Genomic DNA, 17,224 nt, shown 5'->3' with positions numbered 1-17,224 from the left:
ATCGATATTAAACATTGTACGTATTAATTCTCTAGACTTAGTTTCCAACAATTTATGTAGACATGATTCACAAATATTGATCTGTTTGAAATTATCTTGTGGGATATATAATTTAATACGATAATATTCAACATGAACTTTAAATGTGCTATTAAACCAATTAAATGGTTGCATATCTGCCATAGCTAAATGACATATTATTGACCAGTTCATTAGTCTGTTTAATCTAAATTTCCTTCCAAAAATAGTAGCATCAAATACAATTTCACGTATCATAGGCACATTTACACTACTTTCAAAAATATAATTGATTGGTAATCTATATTGAGATAATTGATACTTAATTTTCTCATTTCGGAAATGTAATATAATATCTTGTACTATAGTGTTTGGAAGATGCAATTGAAAACAATCTAATGCATTCTCTAAGTGTCCAATCACAATCATTGTACATAAATTATATAATGAAATCATTGTTCCGTAGTCTACTTACAAACAATTCTTCCAATGTACAATCCCTTGAACTAGTAGCAACTGGTTGTATATCAGTCGAAGACATTGTGCAGTGCACCGATTTAGTGTCCCTTATATACAAGTCGCGGCGCTAATGACTGCAAAGATAAAAGCTTTTCCTGACGTCAACTTTTGGCTGGCGTGGGTGCTTGCCAAGATAGTGTCTGAAAGACAACTATCTTGCAGTGACAGCCATGGCCACCACGGCGACCTTGGGACCCGGTGACCCGGCGGCCTCATGAAACATGAAACATGGCACTTACGTGGCGTCTAAAATTTCTCTTTTCATCTAAGTTGAAACCTAGACAACTACATACGGTAATGTTTTTTACTGACATGCCATGTGGCATAACAGTAGGGCTCTCCGTAACTGAAAGCCTGCCGTTGAGTAACGGCAGGTAATTTTTTTTTTTTTTTTTTTTTTTTTGCTGCTATTTTTGATTTGTTTCCCGCACATCACTGCTGTATCATCGCGAGTGGATCATTCGCTCTCCTCTGCACCTTTACTCTGGAGTCAATATACACCACAGTGAGAATATTATCAGCGTAAGCAACTGTTCTGTCTACCATATAATAATCCCCCGCCCCCTTCCCCTCATGAACCGAGGGCCTTGCCGTTGGTGGCGAGGCTTGCGTGACTCAGCGATGCAGATAACCGTACCGTAGGTGCAACCACAACGGAGGGGTATCTGTTGAGAGGCTGTTCCCGAAAAGGAGCAGCAGCGTTTTCAGTACATGCAGGGGCAACAGTCTGGATGATTGACTGATGTGGCCTTGTAATATAAACCAAAACGGCCTTCCTGTGCTGGTGCTGCGAACGGCTGAAAGCTCCACTCTCGCATAGCGCACGTAAAGAAGGAATACTTAAATCTTTCCTTGAGAGCTATGATTTACCTTATATTATTTTGGTGGTCATTCCTCCCTGTATAGCTTGGTGCCAACAAAATATTTTCAGTCTCTAAGGAGAAAGTTGGTGATTGAAATTTTTCATTGTGGAGAATCTGCATCACAAAATTTGACGAGCCAATGTTCCAGAATGAGTCAACAAACACGCTACATAATTTGACGCACATATCGAGTAACGATTACGATACTAAAATGCCGAGGGACGTTTCCTCCTGCTTTCCATTCTTGAATTGTATAGGAAAAATGATACTGGTACTGTGTGTAGTGCCAGCGCTGTATGATGAGGTGCGGAATGCGGACATAGGTGTATAACGTAACACGAAGCTTGCTAGCAAGCTCTGGAAGTCCTCTGGGCGAGACCTTCTGTGCAACAGTTCGGAGTGAGAAATTTACGCTATCTTCCGAAAGGGAGTTACTGTCAACTTCTGACCGATGTCACCTCCAGCGTCCACCCTCTTCTGCCACCATTGACATCTGAGCCGGTACAGAACCTGCTACCCTGTATGCCGTGAAGTGCCGTTGCCAGTAAGTACTACGAGGACGCCTCAGCATGAGGGAGGACCCCGTTGAAATAACAGGTAGCAGGGTGCCCCTTGCTAAAGTTCTGTTACGCTACCCGTACGGTGGAAGCGCGTTGTGTGCGGCCTAGCAGTGGCTCCCACTGCTTTGTGACGATGAACAGTGGCGGTGGCGTCCTACCGGTACAATTACGCACTGCGTCTCTAAAAAAATGTGACTTAGGCTGTACCGCTAGGGAGTGTTATACGCCCATTACATTTCACTATATGTTATGTTATGTTAACCGGGGACCTATAAGCGACGGACAGGCTTCGTCCCCGCCGCAGCCGCAGTGGTCCGCAACCCCACGACGACTACCGCAGTCCACTTCACCCCTCTGCCGCCCCACACCGAACCCAGGGTTATTGTGCGGTTCGGCCCCCGGTGGACCCCCCAGGGAATGGCTCACACCAGATGAGTGTAGCCCCTGTGTTTGCGTGGTAGTGTAATGGTGGTGTAGGCGTACGTGGAGAACTTGTTTGCGCAGCAATCTCCGACATAGTGTAGCTGAGGTGGAATAAGGGGAACCAGCCCGCATTTGCCGAGGCAAATGGAAAACCGCCTAAAAACCATCCACAGACTGGCCGGCTCACCGGACCTCGACACAAATCCGCCGGGCGGATTCGTGCCGGGGACCGGCGCTCCTTCCCGCCTGGAATTTCACTATATACTAGGATGGTGCATTAGTTCGTAGCGTATTTGTTTTGCGTCTTGCTATTCCGGATGCGTTGGAAGTATTTATCGATTGCCACTTTTTATTTCTAGTTGACTGTTGCTAGTTTGATATTTGAGGTTACATATTGTCACTTGGAGATACATAGTGGAGCTGCAGATGCTAGAAAATCGAGAACAAAGTGGAGAAATCGGAGCATTTCCGGCATATTCTTATGTTTGTGTTCAATCCCGGGATGACACCGGTGGAGGCAGCCAGAAATATTTGCGCAGGGGATAATACCATTGGGCAGAGCACGGCAAGAAAATGGTTTTCTAGTTTTGAGGAGAATCATTCTGAGTCCGCAGCTCGTGGTCGTGCGGTAGCATTCTCGCTTCCCGCGCCCGGGTTCCCGGGTTCGATTCCCGGCGGGGTCAGGGATTTTCTCTGCCTCGTGATGACTGGGTGTTGTGTGCTGTCCTTAGGTTAGTTAGGTTTAAGTAGTTCTAAGTTCTAGGGGACTGATGACCATAGCTGTTAAGTACCATAGTGGTCAGAGCCATTTTAGAGTCCAGAATCATTCTGAAGTTAGTAACTCTCCACGTTCAGGAAGACCTTCAAGTTTTGACGAAGATCGTTTAAACGCATTAACTCGCAAAGATTCACGTCATTGTACTCGAGAACTGGCAAATGTAATGAACTGTGATCATTCCAGCATCGTGCAACATTTGCATGTAATGGGGAAGGTGTACGGGTACGACATGCTCTAAGTCAAAATCATAAAAATAAGCATCTCTGCTTGACCGTCATCAAATGGCTCTTGAACAACACCAATAATTCCTATCCTGTATCGTTGCTGGTGATGAGAAATGGTGTTTTTATGCTAACATAAGGAAAAGAAAGGAATGGTCGAAGCCAAGCAAAGCAGCAACTTCCTGTAGAAGTTCCTGCTCGCATCCACAAAAGATAATCTTGTGCATCTGGTGGAGCAGAGAAGATGTGGTGTGCTGAGAATTGCTTCCCCGAGGTGTAACCATCCCTGCTGACATTATTGTAAATAACTGAGACGTCTTGCACACACGATGCTAGAACAACGACCAGGAATATTGCGTGGAGTGATGCTGTTTCACGATAACGACCGTCTGCATACCGCTGGACTGACAAAAAAATGCTATACAGGAGTTGGGTAGGGAAGTCTTATCGCACCCACCTTATTCACCTGATCTTGCGCTCTCAAATTTTCATCTTTCCCGCTCTCTATCGAACAACCTTCAAGAAACTTCCCTTTCGGATGAAAATGTGCTCGGAGCATGACTCAATCGGTTTAAAACCAGTGATTCATAAACTCGCGGATTCGAAAAGTTTCCCCAGCGTTGGCATACTGTTGTAAATAGTAAAACAGAATTTATTATTGATGACTGAAGTCTCTGTCATGTGTATCTGCTATGAGTATTTGTTATGTGTATATGTTGTATTCATTAAACTTACTGAAGAACGCAACGAACTTGTGTATGAAACCAATACATACCCAACTTGGTAGAGAACAACGGAGGTTCCATGAGGCTTTTCGTAGATGATACTGAATTCACAACGCTAGAAAATTGAAACGAAATTCAGAAAGAGCTGTAGAGGATAGACGCTCGGTACATGGAATGGCAATTGAATCTCAACATAAACAAATGTAAGGTGTTGGGAATACATAGACAGAAAGACCCATTACTGTGTGATTACACAAGTGCAGAGGAATCGCTGGAAGCAGTTACTTTCACAAAACATATGGGCGTATGCGTACGGAGCGATTTAAAGCGGAAAGACCACATAAAACTAATAGCATGAAAGACAGATGCCAGACTGATATTCTCTGGAAGACGCCTCAGGACATGATGCCCGCCAACAAGGGCCACAGCTTGCGAAACCCTCCTTCGACCAATACTTGAATGTTGTCGTTAGTATCGGATCCCTACCAGATAGGACTGATGAAACAGAGATCCCAAGGAGAGCAGCGCCATTTGTTGCAGGATCTTTTAGTAAGTAAGAAAGAAAAAAAAAACATCACAATATATAACTCCAGTGTCAGACGCTGCAAAAGAAGAATTCCACATCACTGTGTGGTTTACTGTTGAAGTTCCGAGAGCGTGCGTCTCTAGAAAAATCAACAAATACATTTCTTCCAACTACGTATGTCTCGCGAAAAGACCATGAAGATAAAATTAGAGAGATTTGAGCCCGCACAGAGGCTCGACTGCAATCGTTCCTCCCACGAACATGCGAAACTGCAACAGAAAAAAGTTGAAGAAACAGTTGCATACAATGTACTCTCCGCCATACACCGACAGGTGGCTTGCGGGGTACAGATGTAGATGTAGATGTAAAAAAAACTTAGCAAATAAAATAAACAAAAATAAACAAAAATGTATGTTAACGCCACTCGTCACAGTTCAACGATGTTTCGAGCGAATCAAAATTGTATAGACTATACACTATATAATCAAAAGTATCCGAACACCTGGCTGTTAATGACTTACAAGTTCGTGACACCCTCCATCGGTAAATGCTGATATTCTGTATGGTGTTGGTCCACCCTTAGCCTTGATGGCAGCTTCCACTCACGCAGGCATACGTTCAGTCAGGTGCTGGGGAATGGCAGCCCATTCTTCACGGAGTGTTGCACTGGAGAGAGGTATCGATGTCGGTCGGTGAGGCCTGGCACGAAGTCGGCGTTCCAAAACATCCTAATGGTGTTCTATAGGATTCAGGTCAGGACTGTCTGTTCAGGCCAGTCCATTACAGGGATGTTATTGTCGTGTAACCACTCCGCCACAGGTCGTGCATTATGAACAGACGCTCGATCGTGTTGAAAGATGCAATCACCATCCCCGAATTGATCTTAAACAGTGGGAAGCAAGAAGGTGCTTAAAACATCAATGTAGGCCTGTGCTGTGATAGTGCCACGCAAAACGACAAGGGGTGCAAGCCCCTCCATGAAAAACACGACCACACCATAACACTACCGCCTCCGAATTTTTACTCTTGGCGCTTCACACGGTGGCAGATGACGTTCACCGGGCATTCGCCATATCCACACCCTACGCTACGCTACGTTGTGTACCGTGATTCGCCACTCCACACAACATTTTTCTACTGTTCAATCGTCCAAAGTTTACGCTCCTTACACCAAGCGTTTGGCATTTACCGGCGTGATGTGCGGCCTATGAGCAGCCACTCGACCATGAAATCCAAGTTTTCTCACCTCCCACCTAGATGCCGTTTGGAATTCCTGTGTGATGGTCTGGATAGATGTCTGCCTATTACACATTACGACCCTCTTAAACTGTCGACGGTCTCTGTCAGTCAACAGCAGACGAGGTCGGCCTGTACGCTTTTTGTGCTGTACGTGTCCCTTCAAGTTTCCACTTCGCTATCACATCGGAAACAGTGTTTAGGAGTGTGGAAATCTCGCAGGCGTATAACACAAGTAATACCCAATCATCTGACTTTGTTCGAAGTCCTTGAGTTCCATGGAGCGCCCCATTCTGCTTGCTCACGATGTCTAATGACTACTGAGGTCGCTGATATGGAGTACCTGGCAGAAGGTGGCAGCACAATGCACGTAATATGAAAAACGTATGTTTTTGGGGGCGTCCGGGTACTTTTGATCACATAGTGTACATACTGAAGACCAGAAGCATAATGACCAACTGAATATTAGCCCGTTCGTCAATCTTTGGATAGCAATACAGCTATGATCACGAGTAGCATGGATTCGGTAAGTCTGTGGTAGGATTCTGGAGTTACGTGGCATCCAGTGTCTGCCCACAGATCACTCAATTCCAGTACATTTCTGACCGATGATTCGTATGTTTTTGAGAACTGGTACTGGATTGGGTCCCAGATGTTACTTCGGGCATAGATCAGGTGAATTTTTTGACCAAGGCAACGACGTGAGTACTGAGCCGTGCTGCGGCTCGCGTTGGCGCTGTTGTAGCTTTCCGTCCTCTGTTGGAGGCCAGACTGTGTTGTTTAGTTGCCATGGTTGCGATTGTTTGTATTCTTCTTGTGTTGACTGGCACCACTTGGTTTCGCAAGCGTTGTTTGTCCGCTAGTGGCAGCAGTGGCGTTATCGATATGTAGTAACTGGGGCCTTATCTTTGGCGGGACGTCGTTGTTCTTCTCGGTCGTGTGAGTGACGAGTTCGGTTGGGAACTCCGGAGGAGCCAAGAGGGCAGTGCGGGAACACGTTGGGACCTCTGGTGGCACGCATGCACTGCTGGATGGAAGGGCTGTGGTCGAAAGAGTACACGACCTAGTCGTCAACCGGATCCAACAAGCTTAGTTGAGTGGATTTTAATCCTAACAGCGAGACCTCAACACTTGTGAGATGTCGCGATTCTCCTGTGACTTGGGTTCGTGTTGCTGCTCGCAGTGGCGCAGAGACGAAGAGCAGCGACTGGAGTTCTTGGGGAAGGCGGATTTAATTAGCTATCCTCGACATCTTATTACTAATTGCTGCATTCTGTGTGTTACTATTTGTTAATTTCAACCAGCGGTATTTTTACTGCCTCGTGGCCGCTAATGCCCCAGTGATCTGCCCTGGAGGTTAGTGTATGTAACGGCAGTGTACGTTTCCTCGGCTTGCCGCTGCTGTCCGGTAAGGTACGTAATTTTGACAGTTTCCTGGATTTGTACGTCGGTTGGTGTTTCTCCTACTCTGGTAGTAGTGGTTCCTTTCTCCTTTCAGATGCTCCAAACATAGCATTCTGAGGACGTAGTGCTGACCGCCGGTTCCGGCTCTTGCGTGGTGTTCCATCGTTGCATTGGTTATCGGACGTTAGGTAGCTTCAGCAGATTATCACTAGTCATTCGTTAGATTGCCACTAGTCTGAGTTACCATATTGTGAAGTGAATGCAACTCATGGCTGCCTTTTTCATCGCTCTCGAAAGTGTTTTTGTCCTGGAGCACCGTCTGTGACTAGCCGTTGTGTTTTATAATTGTGTTATTATTTTAATATTGTATTCCCAAGTTACCATCATTTGTCTCACCTGTTTGGTGATCAGTTGCTTGTCCTTTTGAATTAACCTTGTTATTATATTTGCTGTTTTATTGTATGTTTCTAATTTTTTAAAAATATAATTGCCATTCTTGGCGTTACAGCAAGTTTAAACGGTTGTGCTACTAAGTTTACTATCATTTTGTCTCACCTGTTTGGTGTTCAGTTGCCTGTCTTTTAAATTAACTTTTGCTATTCCTTGCTGTTGACAGTATGTTTGTTAAATTTTTTTGATAATTGCCATTCTTGGCGATAAGGGCCTTCAGCCGTGACTGTCGCTACTTGTCTTAAAAATCTAATTTGCAATTGTATTTTAGCAGTTAACCTTTAAGACCCTGGTGTTTTGTTTTCAGTATTCTAATAACTGTAGTTTGTAAGTTGCAACAAGGTAAACAATTCTTAATTTACTGCCGTTAAGGCATTCAGCCGTGAGTGTCGTTACTTGTCTTAAAATTTTAATTTGGCAATTGTATTTTTTGCAGCGAGCTTTAAGACCTTGGTGACTTGTCTTTTATATTTTAATAAGTGTAATTGTAAGTTGCAGCCGGACTGGGTGGCCGAGCGGTTCTAGGCGCTACAGTCTGGAACCGCGCACCGTTGGGGATGGATGTATGTGATGTTCTTAGGTTAGTTAGGTTTAAGTAGTTCTAAGTTCTAGGGGACTGATGACCTAAGAAGCCAAGTCCCATAGTGCTCAGAGCCATTTTTGTAAGTTGCAGCATGTTTAATCAGCTCTTAATTTATTGCCATTAAGGCCTTCAGCCGTGAAACAATTCTTAAATTATTGCCATTGTTTTAATTTGTTGTTGATTTTAAATAAATTGTGTATGATTAAAAGAAAAGCCAACCAATAGTAACTGATTACGGCGCCGTCCACAATCGTAACCGAATCCTGCCTTCCTTGACCACCAGGTCTCAAGTACACTATCATGCTAATCGAACCACTCTAGCACGATTCTAGCCTCGTGAAACGAACAGTTATTCTGCTGCAACCGTCAATCACCATTGTGGAACACATCAAGAGTGAAAGGATGCAAGTGGTCCCGCGAACATTTTCACTTCATCCATATATGTTATGATGCGTCTGATTACTACCACAGGTTGCAGGGAAGCCGAGGCAAATGACTTCCATACCATAATACCGCCCCCCCACACAATGGCAGGTAGCTGTGGAGGGATGCAAGTTTCGCGGAACTGTTCGCTTGGGTGATGGCGTTCCCGAACACGTACGTTAACCTGGTGGAACAAGCTTTATGATTCATCCGAACAGGTGGTAGGTTTCAAATGATCTACGGTCCAGTCTCAATAATCCTATACCCACTGCAATCGTAACTGAAGTGATTTCCCTAAATCACTCCAGGCAAATGCCGGGATGGTTCCTGCGAAAGGGCACGGCCGACTTCCTTCCCTAATCCGATGAGACCGATGACCACGCTGTCTGGTCTCCTTCCCCAAACCAACCAACCGTAACTGAAGATGTCGTTGGGCCAACATGGTAACATGGTGGATGTGGTCTGCAGTGGAGCCCCCTTGACGTTATGCTCGGAAACACTTTTCCTTGTACCAGTATTTTACTTTGTCGTCAGGTGTGCCGCACATCGCCGACTGTCCTGCGTTAGACAGCGGCCAAGACATCGACCTCCACATTATAAGGTGTGGACGTCCAACGGCATGCGTGGCTCTACCGTTCTTCAACCACTTTCTGTAATATGTGCTCCGGATTCTCCACCTATCACGAATATAGACACTAGGAAAAGGTCAGAAACTCTCGGGCTTCGTACCGCCGCCACAACTTGCTGCCGTGTCGGGTACCTCCGTTGCCGCGACCATGCAACGAGGACCTGCCATCTGACGGCACAAAGTCTGTAAACATCCCCCACACCTGTCCGGAAGTACTATTCTCTGCAGTGTCCGATACATGCCATTGAGAGCAGAATGGTTTAAGTTACCTGTGTATACATTTCTCGATTCGAATCGCTCCCTGGAATGATTGCGCATGTTGACGACGGCTTTCATTATACTCTGGATTTTACTTCTGCCAGACGTTCACGTCATAAACTCCGCCCTCATAGGCCACAGGAACCTTCCATTTGTTACACTGCTTCTACGTCACCAGTATTGCGAGAGATCATAATTGTGTTATACCTACGACGAGCAGGATAGTAAACTTTCCACATACGGATGAATCACCTAAAACTTGGACCGCAAATATTGAGGAACTGGAAAGTGCTGTTCATGTGCGGTTTTCACAGAATGGTTTGGTAGTCAGGGGCTAGTAATGTTAGGCAATCAACAGATTGTAGTAACGCCTAGAGAGTGTATTTTTGTGCAAACATATACTTTTTTAAATGGAAAAATGCCTATTGACAGTAACAGACTGAAAGCAGGGTGAGTTAGAATGTCATTGGTGTTTGTTGCAGGATTCTAGTGTGAGTCGTTTACGAGATATATTTTGGAAAGTTTCCACACACAGTGACACTTGTACAACAATAGTGGCAGCACACACTAAAGAAGAACACAAGTGCATAAATTATTTTTGTGGGTTCTGACCAGTAACGAGACAACGGACCACTAGGTTGTGTAAAAAACGACCACCGGCAGCGGCAATACACGCTTCCAATCTGGTACGGAACGACTGCTCCACACGTGCTAGCCTTTCAGCGGAGATACCCGAACAGGCTCCAGTAGTACGTCGTTGCGTATTATTGGGTGTATCTCATACGTCCTTGTAGACAGCGTATTTCAGCATTTCCCACAGAAAAAAATTCTACAGGCGTCAAATCCAGGGAACGGGCCATTCAAGGTACAACTCCTCTGCGTCCCATCCATTGAGTTGGAAACAATTCGTGAACACATACTGCTGTACTTCGTGCACTGTGGGATGGACAGCCATCATGTTGGTAGCACAGGTTTCTCCTAATCTGCGGAGGAACGTCTTCTAGCGTCTTCTAGCCCTCTTAGAAGGCTGCCATATTCGTGCGCGTACAGTGTTCCGTCTATGAAAATCGGGTCTATGTGCTGATGATGGTTCACTGTCCCACACCACACGTTTATGCTCCATGGACTCTGAAGTTCTACCTGATGAAGCAAATGGGGACCGTCAACTGACTAATAGTGCATATTCCGGCAGTTTACCTGGCCTCGATTGGTAAATGTGGCTTCACCACTAAACAAGAATCATGAGACATTTGGAGTATCCTGAGGTACATAAGTTAACACGATTTTCATAATCGTTTTCATGCATCTCTTGGTGGAGAGAGATGTGAAAGGGATGGAACCTATATCGGTGGAGATGGCACAGGACACTACCTTGACTCATGCCACTTCCTCGTGCGATTTCGCGGTAGCCAAAAGTGGATCAACTGCAACAGCAGCATGAGCATTAATTTTCCCCTCGTCTGTCGTCACATGTTTTCTTCAGTTATGTTGTCTAGGTGTTACACTGTCACCTTAACGTAATTGGCTGAAGAGGTTCATAAATAACTGGCGAGATGGTTGACGTCTGTTGGGATATCTTACCACATACGCCGTACAAGAACAATCTGCATTCTCCCTACATTTTCCGTACACCATGGGCGTATTCGCTTTTTCTGTGTTGGTAACTCCCATTGTCCACTCACCACGTACTGCTTGGACTATCACACACTAACTGACTAGCAACTCGCAGTGCAATGAAGGAACACACAAGCACACTATAGCAAACATAACAACATCGTATCTAACTGAATGGCACAACAATTGTCGGTGTGGAAACTTTGCACAATACGATATCACGTAAACGACTAGCTCTAGACTCATACAACAAACACCACCGACATACTAATTTACCCTACGTTTACTACAATAATCTCGATAGGCATTGCTCCATTTAATAAATTGTATGTTTGCGCAAAAAAATTCACTTTCTGAGTATTAGTACAGTCCGTTCATTGGCTAACAATACCAATGCACTCTGTGAAAACCGCACATGAAGAGCCCTTTCCATTTCCGCAACATTTATGGTGCAAGTTTTAGTTGATTCACTCTGTATACTCATTACAGTTGTAACCTTCGTATTTATACTTCTAATTGGAGCGCATTTGATATTCTAACATACACACATCAAAAACGTTTTGCATCACTCCTATTCCCAGAACTCCTGAAGATAGACGTTGACTGTGGATATTGTATCACAGACACAGTCCCTTTGACTGTTCACAGATGTCACTAAACCCGCCCAAAGATGTAAACAACCACGCATGAGCAGCGCCTATGAGACGGAGGGGTTCCGACAGCCTATGAGTTCCAGTCATTCCACCAGGAAGGAAGTACACGGCTAGTGTTGTCTATAGTTCAACCATGCCTAGATGGTCAATACCGCAGTTAGATCGCGTCCGCATTATTACTTTGTGCCAGGAAGGGCTCTCAACAAGGGAAGTGTCCAGACGTCTCGGAGTGAACCAAAGCGATGTTGTTCGGACAGTGACGAGATACAGAGAGACAGGAACTGTCGATGACATGCCTCGCTCACGCCGCCCAAGGGTTACTACTGCAGTGGATGACCGCTACCTACGGATTTTGGTTCGGAGGAGCCCTGACAGCAATGCCACCATGTTGAATAATGCTTTTCGTGCAGCCACAGGACGTCGTGTTACGACTCAAACTGTGCGCAATAAACTGCATGACGCGCCATTTCACTCTCAACGTCCATGGGGAGGTCCATCTTTGCAACCACGACACCATGCAGCGCGAAACAGATGGGCCCAACAATATGCCGAATGGACCACTCAGGACTGGCATCACGTTCGCCTCGCCGATGAGTGTCGCAATTCCTTCAACCAGACAACCATCGGAGATGTGTCCGGAGGCAACCTGGTGAGACTGAACGCCTTAGACACACTGCCCAGCGAGTGCAGCAAGGTGGAGGTTCACTGCTGTTTTGGGGTGTCATTATGTGGGGCCGACGTACGCCGCTGGTGGTCTTGGAAGGCTCCGTAATGGCTGTACGATACGTGAATGCCATCCTCCGATCGATAGTGAAGCCATATTGGCAGCATATTGGAGGGGCATTCGTCCTCACGGATGACATTTCGCGCCCGCGTCGTGCACCTCTTGTGAACGACTTGAAAAGTTTCCACACCGACCTTCTCTGTGACATTCGACCTCCGCAGTTGTTAGGTACTATGTTATTATGTTTGCTTGCAACGTGCTCATGTGTGTTCCACGAGTGCATTGCTACTTGCGTGTGACAGTCCAAGAAGTAGGTAGTGAGTGGGCGATGGGATTTATTAATGCGGAAGAAGCCGTCTGGAATTTTCTCCGGGATGTTTTTGTTGACCGTCTCTCGTGATACCAAAGGACACATTGGGCTTTCTCCTGGATTGAATGCAGGTTGTTTGCAAATGGTGTCAGATTCCGCCGTTGTGCTGTAGCAAACAAAGGAACAGTAAGTACGTTTGTACACAGAAACTAGTCATTGTGTCAGATTTTGTGCTTTGTGAATGTTTGCAATCAGGCAAAGAATTGTGGGACACCAGGTGTATCTTCAGTTTATTTTCTTTCATTATATAATTTTAAATCCAGTTTGGGGTAACATAACACGCGTCTGGTTTTTTATGCTGGAAAAGTACATGTGTTTTATTTCTTTCATTCCTTGCATGCACTCTGTGTATGTGATTATGACGGCGTGCGCCGAATCAACCAACTGTTGGGATTGCCTTAAAAGATTAAAAATAATAAAAAGCTAGTTGCCATCGTCACTTTTACCTTATTTATTACCTACTGAAGCAAATATCTTACACGTCAGGTGTTGGCGTAACACTACACATCATTACCTCAATTAAATTGGTTGCAATAAATGATGGATAGTACCAGCAGCCCTTCTCTATACTGAAAATAATGCTGTTCGTCAGTTCGAAAATATCAGCTCGTAAATCGGGTAACAAAAGCTATTTCTGTGTTAAGCTCAATACTACTAACTTCATACAACAACTCGAACTATCCGGAAAATATTAACAGTAGTCTCCATTTCACCATCAAAATAACTGAAGTGCCAAAGAAACTGGTATAGGCTGGCGTATTCAAATACAGAGATGTGTAAACAGCCAGAATACAACGCTGTGGTCGGCAACGCCTATATAAGACAACAACGTCGTCGTTAGATCGGTTACTGCTGCCGATGGTAGCTCACCAGGATTTGATTAAGTATGATCGCGGTGTTACAGTCGGCGCACGAGCGATGGGCCACGCCGTCTCCGAGGCAGCGATGAAACGGGGATTTTCCTGTACTACCATTTCAAGAGTGTACCGTAAATATCACGAATCCGGCAAAAAATCAAATTTCCGATATCTCTGTGTCCGGAAAGAGATCCTGCAAGAACGGGACAATCGGCGACTGAAGAGAATCGTTCAACTTGATAGAAGTGCAACCCTTCCGCAAATTGCTGCAGATTTCAAGCATGCGAACCATTCAACGACCCTTGATGACTCCACGGCACAAAGATTGACGCCTCGCCTGGTTCAAATGGTTCAAATGGCTCTTAGCACTATGGGACTTAACTTCTGAGGTCATCAGTCCCCTAGAACTTAGAACTACTTAAACCTAACTAATCTAAGGACATCACACACATCCATGCCCGAGGCAGGATTCGAACCTGCGACCGTAGCGGTCGCGCGGTTCCAGACTGAAGCGCCTAGAACCGCTCGGCCACCACGGCCGGCTACGCCGACTCGCCTGGGCCCGTCCAGAGCGACATTAGACTGTTGATAACTGGAAACATGTTACCTGGTTGGATGAGTGTCGTTTCAAATTGTACTGAGCGGGTAGACGTGTACAGATGTGGAGGCAACCTCATGACCCCTCATGAACCTTGCACGTCAAGCTGCTGGAGGCTCCGTAATGGTGTGGGATGTGTGCTGTTAGAGTGATATGGGACCCCTGATACGTCTAGATACGGCTCTGACAGGTGGCTCGTACATAACCATCATGTCTGAACATCTGCGTTCATTCATGTCCATTGTGCATTCCGACGGATGTGGGCAATTCCAGCAGAAAAATGCAACACCCCACACGTCCAGAATATCTACAGAGTGGCTACAGGAACATTCTTCTCAGTTTAAACATTTCCGCTGGCCACCAAACTCACTAGACATGGACATTATTGAGCATATCTGGGATGCCTTGCAAAGTGCTATTCAGAAGAGAGCTTCACCCTCTCGTACTCTTGCGGATTTATGGAGAGCCCTGCAGGATTCATTGTGTAAATTCCCTCCAGTAATTCTTCAGATGTTAGTCGAGTCCAAGCCACATCGTGTTGCGGCACTTCTGAGTTCTCCCGGGGGCCCTACACGATGTTAGGCAGGCGTACCACTTCCTTTGGGTCTTCAGTGTTAAGTCCATTCCAGTACTCAAAACACCCTACCCACACAATACCATAAAAAGGAAACTACCAGCGTTCTGGTCTATCCTACCGTCCCCTAAAGCTTTTGCTATTCGTCCAGTCACCTCGTATACTGTGAAAAGCAACGATCCGTCACACTCCCCGAAGTAACTTTTATTTATGATCATTTCGCCTCGTTAAGAGCGCCGTGTTGAGTTCTAACAGCTAGGAAGTCCTGAATACTGTCGCAAAACGAGCACGATAGTCCGTAATTATGCATTTTGTTCATAAACCCTTTGATTATCATCGGGACGTATGTGTCCAAATATAATTTTTCAGTGATTCGATTGGAATTTATTGCATGTTACTGCTATGTATCAATGTCCCACAGATAAAGGAAAGCCTACTAATGGTTTGAAAAATTCTTATAATTACAGAAATGTCATTCATGATCTATGGAACAAGTGTTAATGTAATGTAATCAGACCGAAACAGCGAGAAATATAGTTACTTTCGACTAGGACATTAATTAAAATAACCATAAATTAATGTTTTCGAAATAAAATTGGTAGTCAAAGGGTTACTTGACACTGCAAACTGCATGAAATACCTTCGGAAAACAACGGAACATTTTATTCCTATGAACGTATGTTCTCGCTCATGCATCACATTTAACGTTCTCCGCCGTTGCATCCTTCAGCAGGACGCCGGCGAGGAGTTGAGTGCAAAGGCTACGGCCGCGTGTGTGTGCGTGGCGGGTGCCAGACGAGTTGTTGACGTACACACAGGCCCCGCGGCAGCGGAACTGGGCGAGCAGCGTTTCGGCCAGTGGCTATTGGTCTGCTGAGGCAATCAATAAAACACAGCTGTTGCGTCAGCGCTCTCTGCTGCTGCTCGCCCAAAAGGTGAAACATTAAAGCGACCCGCCCCCACCAACGAAATGTCACCGTGGCGGTGCCCACCCCTGCAATACTCACTGCCGTTAATGGCATTGCTCTCCCCACCGCGTTCCCTGCATCACATAAAACACGCACGCTCTTTCGTGTTCGCTAATAGCTTACGGAATGTACGATTCCGCGACGACTTGAAAACGAAATGTTTATTTGTCCTTTGATAAAGGAAATACACATTATTCAACTTTGAGCTAACGATTCGGTATCTGCCTACTTTGGCATTATTTCCATTTCTCATAATTTTTAGCATTGTCAAAAGCTTCCTCTAAATCTACAAATGCTACGAATGCAGATACGCTCTTTCAATGTATTGTCAAAGGCAATTCATAGTTCTCTATTTACGAGGGTTGGAACTTAAATAGTGGTAACTATTTATTCACAACCGATACAAAAGAGTTGCATGTTTTCACCTGTTACTGTCCTTCAAAGTAGTCACCAGCGTTGTGTAGAACCCGTTGCTAGCGATGTGGAATGCGTAGTATACCGTTAGCAGAGCCTGTTCTGTTGATAGTGCGAACGGAACGGTCTACTGCCAGTTGAGTCTCTGGAACAGTTCTGAAGCGAATGCCACGAAGTGGATCTTTTATCTTCGGAATCAAATCAAAGTCAGAAGGACTTAAGACCAGGGAGTATGGTGAATGGTACAGTACTTCCCAGTCCCATCGTCCGAACGGAGCAGTCAGCTTGCGCTCTATGTGCCTGCGCATTGTCGAGCAAAATTATGGGTGGGTTGCCCAGAACGTGTGGCCGCTTCTTTCGCAGAGCTGGTCGCAGGTGATGCTCCACAAACGAACGTATATCTTTATTCAACTCCGTTATTCCTGTTTCGAAACCATAGTGACACCGTTACGTTAGACCGCTCGATCACAAGTGACTGTGTTTCCCAGTGACGTGGGCTGGGCGAGTCCATTTGCACAGAGGTAAGGTAGGTATGTCAACAACGTTTGCTATCAGCGACAGTAGTAAATTCCATTGCATAGTGTCTCCACAGCAGTGTTGCCACTATTTAAGTTCCGGCCTACGTATTACCTGTACCCAAACCATCTTTCGCGACTAGGGACCGTAGCCTCTGTCCCATTTTATTCAGTCTGTAAATCCAGAATAAAGTAAAGGAAACCAAACGAAATCTGGAAAGGGAATTAGAACTCAGGGAGAAAGGGAATAAATTTTAAGGTTTGCCGATGACATAGTATTTCTAACTCAGACGCCCAAAGACTTTTGAGATCAGGTGAACGG

Source organism: Schistocerca nitens, chromosome 8, assembly GCF_023898315.1.
Source record: "Schistocerca nitens isolate TAMUIC-IGC-003100 chromosome 8, iqSchNite1.1, whole genome shotgun sequence".
Classification (NCBI taxonomy): Eukaryota; Metazoa; Arthropoda; class Insecta; order Orthoptera; family Acrididae; genus Schistocerca; species Schistocerca nitens.
Note: the sequence above shows the minus strand (reverse complement) of the source record.